Source organism: Daphnia pulicaria, unplaced genomic scaffold (assembly GCF_021234035.1).
Source record: "Daphnia pulicaria isolate SC F1-1A unplaced genomic scaffold, SC_F0-13Bv2 h1tg000219l, whole genome shotgun sequence".
In the NCBI taxonomy this organism is placed as follows: Eukaryota; Metazoa; Arthropoda; class Branchiopoda; order Diplostraca; family Daphniidae; genus Daphnia; species Daphnia pulicaria.
Window position 1 is genome coordinate 5001 of NW_025804896.1, and position 7500 is coordinate 12500.

A 7500-nucleotide genomic window follows, 5' to 3' on the forward strand; every position below is an offset into this window, starting at 1 on the left:
CCGTCACACCGTCGAGGCGTGGCGGCTCTCAAGTGGGTTGGTCGGGCGTGTCGTGATGACTCGCGACCGTAAAAAATTCCCACTCAAATTCTCCCATTTCCGACGACGGTGTTTGGCAACGACTCTCTCGCCCGGCCTCTGGTCGGCGCGAGAGAGGAGTGAGCGAGACCCGTCGATTCGAAAAAAAGCCGTCACACCGTCGAGGCGTGGCGGCTCTCAAATGGGTTGGTCGGGCGTGTCGTGATGACTTGCGACCGTAAAAAATTCCCACTCGTCGAAAATTTTCTAAGTCCCAACTTTGAAAACGACGGTTCCTGAAAGTCGGCTGGCGGTTGGATGGGGCAATGTCCCCGTCCAATCGCTAAAAATGAGCCGGAAAACGGAGACATTATGCGGCGGAACATTAGTGGTTTTCCTTAGTATAGAAGAGGTCTCGATTCCTAAACTCGGAAAAATTTTCAGAGTCCCAAAAATTTTCGAAGTGTCGAATAGTTTGGTTTCTCGAATTGAAAATTTTTTTCAAATTTGCGACATTACGACAAGCAGCGATTGTAAAGCCCGGTCCAAATTTTTCAAACGAGTCTTACTTCTTGTTAGTCCGCCTGGCCGATACCAAAGAATGGCCGACCGTCGACTATCGGGCGAATAGACGGGTGAAAGAAATAAAGTCGAAGCCGGTGGTTGGATAGATATCGAAGGGAAGGCGAAAGAGGCGAAAAGGAAAGCGCGAAATTTCTTTAGTAGCTTCGACGCAAAAACTTTGGTATCGACGGGGAGCTTTGGGAAATGAAACGAAGACGCAGAATGGGAAGTTGTCCGGTTCGGCGTTAGTTGTAGTTTCATTTCCACCGTAGCTGAGCTCCTTTCCGCCCGCCACTTCACATGATTTTAGTTTCGATTCCGTTCGATCGCGCTTGCACTGTCTTTGTTTTTTTTTCACTGCTTGGATCGCGGCTTTGCTCTAACCAGTTTAGCCCCATGCGATCAAAAAGTCTTAAAAAAAAAAACCGTTGAACGGAGACGAACTCGATGAGCTGTCGGTGTGTGAAATATCATTCCTTCGGTAAAACCGTTTTCGAAATTTCCGATGGTCGGTATATGTAAAAATATATCCGAACCGCGATGTGGACGGGAATTCAAACGCCCGCTTCACCGATTGGTGCGACAGCTGAGAAGCTCGTCACTCGATCCAACGACTCTTGGTCGAAAAGTTCAGAAGAGGTGCGCGCGTCAAACATTTTTTTGGTTTCGGACGTTTCGTTTCTTCGGCACGTGTGGTTTGTCTGTGGCCGTCTGTGAGAGAAATCGGACGCTTGTTCTTTGTTATTTTACCGTAACAAGACAAGACGGGAAAGATTCTTTCTTCCAAACTTACGGCATCATAACCATCAGCGTTTACCGTCAGCGACGATACGGAAGAGAAAAGAAAATGGTGCGCGTCTTTTCACTTTTTGACACCGTATCAAAAAAAATTACCGTTCAGGCGGAAATGTGTGTGTGTGTGTGTGAGCCGAGAGATAAAAAATAAAAAAGCCACCAAACAGAACGCTTTCAAATTATTTCGTGCGGCGTGCGCATATTTCACATTTTGCCGTTTGACGGAAGCTCGTTGTGTGGAACACAGAAGTGGAGATGGACGGAGTTGAAGGGGGGCGAAGACGGCCCGGTCGGACAAAGTCAAGAGATTGAAATATACGAGAGAATTGGGTGGAAGTGATGGCAAATCTATAAAATTCAAAAATCGGATGAGATGCGAGGACCGCAAAATGTGGCGTCGACTCTGACTCTCTTTTACTACGAACTTCCCTTCGACGGAAGATATCGAGAGCTGAGCTGAGCGCCCGCTGAGTATGGCCGGCGTAATTACAAACGAGTTACGGTTGGAGCTATATCGATTGTACGTATCCCGAACGTTCATCGAACAAGCCAGATCAACTCGGCGCCCGGTAAGATGTACGCTCAGTTATGGCCATGACACACGAAGGGAGAATTCAAACGGCTGTGAGTGTACGGCCCGCCCGGAGTTGTGTGTAGGCAGTGACCTCTCAAGAAAAAACGTAAAAAAATTTTTTTTGACAGTCACCGGTCTGCGACAAGTAATCAGTACGAAACTTGGGTGCAATGCAAAAAACATTTTGAGAATCCTTGCTTGACAACAACGAATCTAACACGATAAAAAAACGATCCCCATCGGTGTACCGCTTGCTTTTCTCGCGCTTCGGCGCAGAATCGCTTATTCAGCTGCCCTTGGAATATGTTCGTTTCGTGCATACTTGATCTCGGTCATTCTTCGGTGAACTCTTAAAGAATTGCGCACTTTTATAGGGGTAGTCTGGTTGCTTGTCTCGACTTGAAATGATTTGTTTTTTTCCGCCCATGACTTTCTATACGATGCCTCTATGCTGGCCTCTGACCGCGGTTGTTCCGAGTTTTCTCTTTCTCTTCGAAAGTCTTTGCGGAAAATTCTGCCTCGTGTGACCGTTGAGCGGTGAGGTGTGTGTGTGTGTGTGTGTCGTGCGGGGTGATGCGAGAGTGTGCCTCGGCGGTGGAAAAATAAAAATAAAACTCTGAGCCCACAAAAATTTAAAAGATGTATGCTTGTCAGCTTAGTAAAGCAGGCTTGACTTATGAGCATACAGCACGCCACATATGACCGTCGAAAACCGTAATACGGGAAAAAAAGTTGATGAATATATCAAGACCGGTCGAATGAATCCGATTCACTTTGGGCTCATAGACCGTTGAATGGTCTTTGACTTTGGAAATTGAAATGAAAAAAATCCAACAAACGGATCGGATCGGTGTTTCTCTTCACTGGGACTCGCTGTGACACGCCAGGCGTTGCGATCAAAAATTTTAGTTTCCGAAGAAAAAGAAAAAAAACGAAAAACGTGTTGATTTGGTGTGTGTTTGGTGATGCGTGGGCGAAATAAAAACCCGCAACTCGCCGGATGCATATCAAACAAACATACACGAAATACCTGGTTGATCCTGCCAGTAGCATATGCTTGTCTCAAAGATTAAGCCATGCATGTCTAAGTACAAGCCGCTAGACGGCGAAACCGCGAATGGCTCAATAAATCAGTTATGGTTCCTTAGATCCACTCCATCCTACTTGGATAACTGTGGTAATTCTAGAGCTAATACATGCACTCGAGCCTCGACTGCGGGCTTTCGGGCTCGCAGAAGAGGTGCTTTTATTAGATCAAAACCAGTCGGGGCCGGGCTTTCGGGCTCGCGCACCGTACCAATTTTGGTGACTCTGGATAACTTCACGCCGATCGCACGGCCTTCGCGCCGGCGACGTATCTTTCAAATGTCTGCCTTATCAACTGTCGATGGTAGGTTACGCGCCTACCATGGTTGCAACGGGTAACGGGGAATCGGGGTTCGATTCCGGAGAGGGAGCCTGAGAAACGGCTACCACATCCAAGGAAGGCAGCAGGCGCGCAAATTACCCACTCCCGGCACGGGGAGGTAGTGACGAAAAATAACGATACGGGACTCTTCCGAGGCCCCGTGATTGGAATGAGTACACTTTAAATCCTTTAACGAGGAACCATTGGAGGGCAAGTCTGGTGCCAGCAGCCGCGGTAACTCCAGCTCCAATAGCGTATATTAAAGTTGTTGCGGTTAAAAAGCTCGTAGTCGGATGTCTGTCTTCGGCCGGGCGGCGCCGCTCTGAATCAAGGGTGTTGCGTTTCACGCTCTGGGAGCCCGGGTGTCAAAGCCCGACTCTCTTCACGGTCGGACAACATCGCCGGAGTGGTGGTCGGTGCGTCGTTGTTGTATCTGCGGCCAGAGTTGGAAAGTTCTTTCGGGTTCTTTTTTAAATTTTGGTCGTAGTTGACTCGATTCGCTCCACCCAGTCAATCGTTCGGGGTGCCCTTCACCGGGTGTCTCGGGCGGCCGGCAACGTTTACTTTGAACAAATTAGAGTGCTCAAAGCAGGTTGTATCCCAACGCCTGAATATCGCAGCATGGAATGATGGAATAGGACCTCGGTCCGATTTTGCTGGTCTTTTACTTTTGGACCCGAGGTAATGGTCAATAGAGACGGACGGGGGCATTCGTACTGCGGCGACAGAGGTGAAATTCTTGGACCGCCGCAAGACGAACAACAGCGAAGGCATTTGCCAAGAATGTTTTCCTTGATCAAGAACGAAAGTTAGAGGTTCGAAGGCGATCAGATACCGCCCTAGTTCTAACCATAAACGATGCCAACCAGCAATCCGTCGGAGTTACTCCAATGACTCGACGGGCAGCTTCCGGGAAACCAAAGTCTTTGGGTTCCGGGGGAAGTATGGTTGCAAAGCTGAAACTTAAAGGAATTGACGGAAGGGCACCACCAGGAGTGGAGCCTGCGGCTTAATTTGACTCAACACGGGAAACCTCACCAGGCCCGGACACTGGAAGGATTGACAGATTGAGAGCTCTTTCTTGATTCGGTGGGTGGTGGTGCATGGCCGTTCTTAGTTGGTGGAGCGATTTGTCTGGTTAATTCCGATAACGAACGAGACTCTAGCCTGCTAAATAGGTGACGGGTTTTATCAATTGAAACCGAAGGGAGTACGGAGGCGTCGGGATCAGGTGGCGGCGATTCGGGTCTCGGTGGGACTGGTTCCTTTAGTGAGGCAATCTCTCGGCTTGGTTTCGTTGTGCTTTGTTCGTCGGGTGTACGGCCTTCACGGGTTGGTTGCCTGGCGGATGAGGTATGGCGGGGCTTTGTCGGGAATGTCTCGCGGGGGCTGGCTCTATTGTTATTCGGTCGTCGTCATCCCCGGCGATACCTTCTGCTCTCGCGTCCGTCACGCAGTCTTCTTAGAGGGACAAGCGGCGTCCAGCCGCGTGACAGTGAGCAATAACAGGTCTGTGATGCCCTTAGATGTCCTGGGCCGCACGCGCGCTACACTGAAGGAATCAGCGTGTTTCACTCTCCCTGTCCGAAAGGACCGGGTAACCGCTGAACCTCCTTCGTGGTTGGGATTGGGGACTGCAATGATCCCCATGAACCAGGAATCCCTAGTAGGCGCGGGTCACTAGCCCGCGTCGATTACGTCCCTGCCCTTTGTACACACCGCCCGTCGCTACTACCGATTGAATGATTTAGTGAGGCCTTCGGACGGGCTTGTCGGGGTGCCGTCGAGTGGGGAGCAATCTCTGCCCGTGCGGTGCCTACCAACGGCGAGACTGAAAGATGGTCGAACTTGATCCTTTAGAGGAAGTAAAAGTCGTAACAAGGTTTCCGTAGGTGAACCTGCGGAAGGATCATAAACGAACAAGACAAATGTTTTGCGCATATGGCTTTGGTTGAGCACGAAACAACTAAAAGTTGCAAAACAAAAAAAACCCCATCAAAAGTCTTTCGGCGTAAGACATCGTATGAACTATGTGTGGGTTGACGGAAGAAAATCATTTATTTTGAACGGGTATCAGGCGCTCTGATGCGCGGTGGTTTAAAGCGGATTCGCCTTTTCAAATTGATTTTTCTTTCCTCTCGGCTCAAAAAAAAACACAAAGTCTTTCGATTTGGTCTATGGCCGTGAGCAAATTCTTCCTGCTTCGATGGTGAATGTCTCTATAGATTCATTCGACCTTTAGCGGCGCTCACAGTGTTGACGTTAGTAGAGTGAAGAATACGATAGCCCGCCTGGGCCGCGAGTACCGAAGGAACAATAAAGGAGATTTTATAAAGTCTTAGTCCCTAAATCAAACACTTTGAAAAATAAAAACTCGGTGGATGGAGAGTCGGAAAAAAAAAAAAAAAACATCAAGATTTTGAACGGGTATCAGGCGCTCTGATGCGCGGTGGTTTAAAGCGGATACGCCCAATCGAAATTGTTTTTTTTTTGTTTCTCTCTTCGTCTTCGGGATTTTTTGATTCTCGGTGGGGGACGAAAGTGTGAGACTTTACTCTGGACGTTCTTTTCGGGCGTAGATACTCGTGGTTGCGTGCGTGTGCGTCGTATAGACTAACACTCCAAAGCCCGACACTATGCCGTTGAAAACCGAATGTTTTTTAAGCTTGCCCTTCGCCCTCTCGATGAAGTAGGAAGAATTCAAAATCACAATAACACACTAAACCCAAATTCTAGTACGAGTGTTTATCGGAACATTTTCTTTCTGGCTTTCTTTCTCCGCCCTCGCATTCATTTGCTTGGGCGGGTTGGAGAAAAAGAGAGAAGAAAACGAATATGTCGTTTTATATACGACCCTGAACGGTGGATCACTAGGCTCGTGGATCGATGAAGAGCGCAGCAAAGTGCGCTAATCCATGCGAACTGCAGAACACATGGAGCATCGAAATCTTGAACGTAAATGGCGGCCCAGCTTCTCGCTCGGGCCACATCTGACTGAGGGTCGGTCGAATGATGAACGAACAGAGATTTTTTCAGTCTTGGTTTTGCATGTTGGGTCGCGGCGAGATTTATTTTTCACCCGGCCTGACCGCATAAAAGCTCCCGAATCTCTAACGTCTGGGTGCCGCGCGACTTAAGTGTCCGCGATGCCTCAAATACAAAAAAGGGGGAAAAATAAAAGAAGGTTCGCCCTGTTTTGTTTTTTTCCTCTCTATTCAAAAGAAACCTTTTTCGATGGCAAAACAGATGGGAAATTTTTGAGCCAACTCAAAAAAAAATTTTAGAAATAAACACATCTTCTCGAACAAGGTGTCGGCTGCGTGTGCGCGATATACCGCTTCAACGCGAGTTTAGTTGTGTGTGTGCGCCGGGCGTGTCGAAGTGTCGACCACCGCGAATTATCACTCACTCTAACCGCTCGTTATGCAAGCTTGGTTCGCGCACGACGCGTTGTTTCAATACAAAAAGCCGCAGGACGCCCTGTCACTTTTCGTAAATTAATTTTTGCGAATAACGAGAGACTCGCTTTATTTCGAAAAAAAAAAATTTGAACCGGCAATTATTCAATCTTTCCCGGCTTTAAAACGCCAAAGTCTGCCGAGCTAGATAAAGTGTTGTCTCCTTTTGAAAACAAACAATTCATTCTGACCTCAGTTTAGATGAGACTACCCGCTGAACTTAAGCATATCAGTAAGCGGAGGAAAAGAAACTAACAAGGATTCCCTTAGTAGCGGCGAGCGAACAGGGATGAGCCCAGCACCGAACCTCGCGCCCGGTTGAGCGGGTGCCGAGGAATGTGGTGTTCGGGAGGATCGTGCGCGTCTGTCCGGTATCTATCGTCCAAGTCTCCATGAACGGGGCGAGCAACCCACAGAGGGTGTCAGGCCCGTAGATAAGACGAGCCGAGACCGTGCATCGGATCCCTTCCCAAGAGTCGGGTTGCTTGAGCGTGCAGCCCTAAGCGGGAGGTAAACTCCTTCTAAGGCTAAATATCGCCACGAGACCGATAGCGAACAAGTACCGCGAGGGAAAGTTGAAAAGAACTTTGAAGAGAGAGTTCAAGAGTGCGTGAAACCGTTCAGGGGGTTAAACGGGTGGGCCCTCGAAGGTCGAACAAGTCCCCGCTCCCGGCACTTGGTTG

General features: G+C 48.7%; 3 non-coding genes across 3 annotated transcripts in view; all 3 read left to right on the forward strand.

Annotated features, from left to right (window-relative positions):
* Nucleotides 1-2978: 2978 nt before the first annotated feature.
* Nucleotides 2979-5274, forward strand: LOC124319926. The gene has a single exon (XR_006913618.1). It is a non-coding gene; the product is annotated as a small subunit ribosomal RNA (ribosomal RNA).
* A 936-nt stretch (nucleotides 5275-6210) lies between these two features.
* Nucleotides 6211-6363, forward strand: LOC124319917. Its single transcript, XR_006913610.1, has one exon. It is a non-coding gene; the product is annotated as a 5.8S ribosomal RNA (ribosomal RNA).
* Nucleotides 6364-7004: 641 nt separating this feature from the next.
* Nucleotides 7005-7500, forward strand: part of LOC124319921 — a 4576-nt gene continuing 4080 nt past the window's right edge. Inside the window, exon 1 of the ribosomal RNA XR_006913615.1 lies at nucleotides 7005-7500. This exon is cut by the window's right edge and continues 4080 nt beyond it. This is a non-coding gene — a ribosomal RNA (large subunit ribosomal RNA).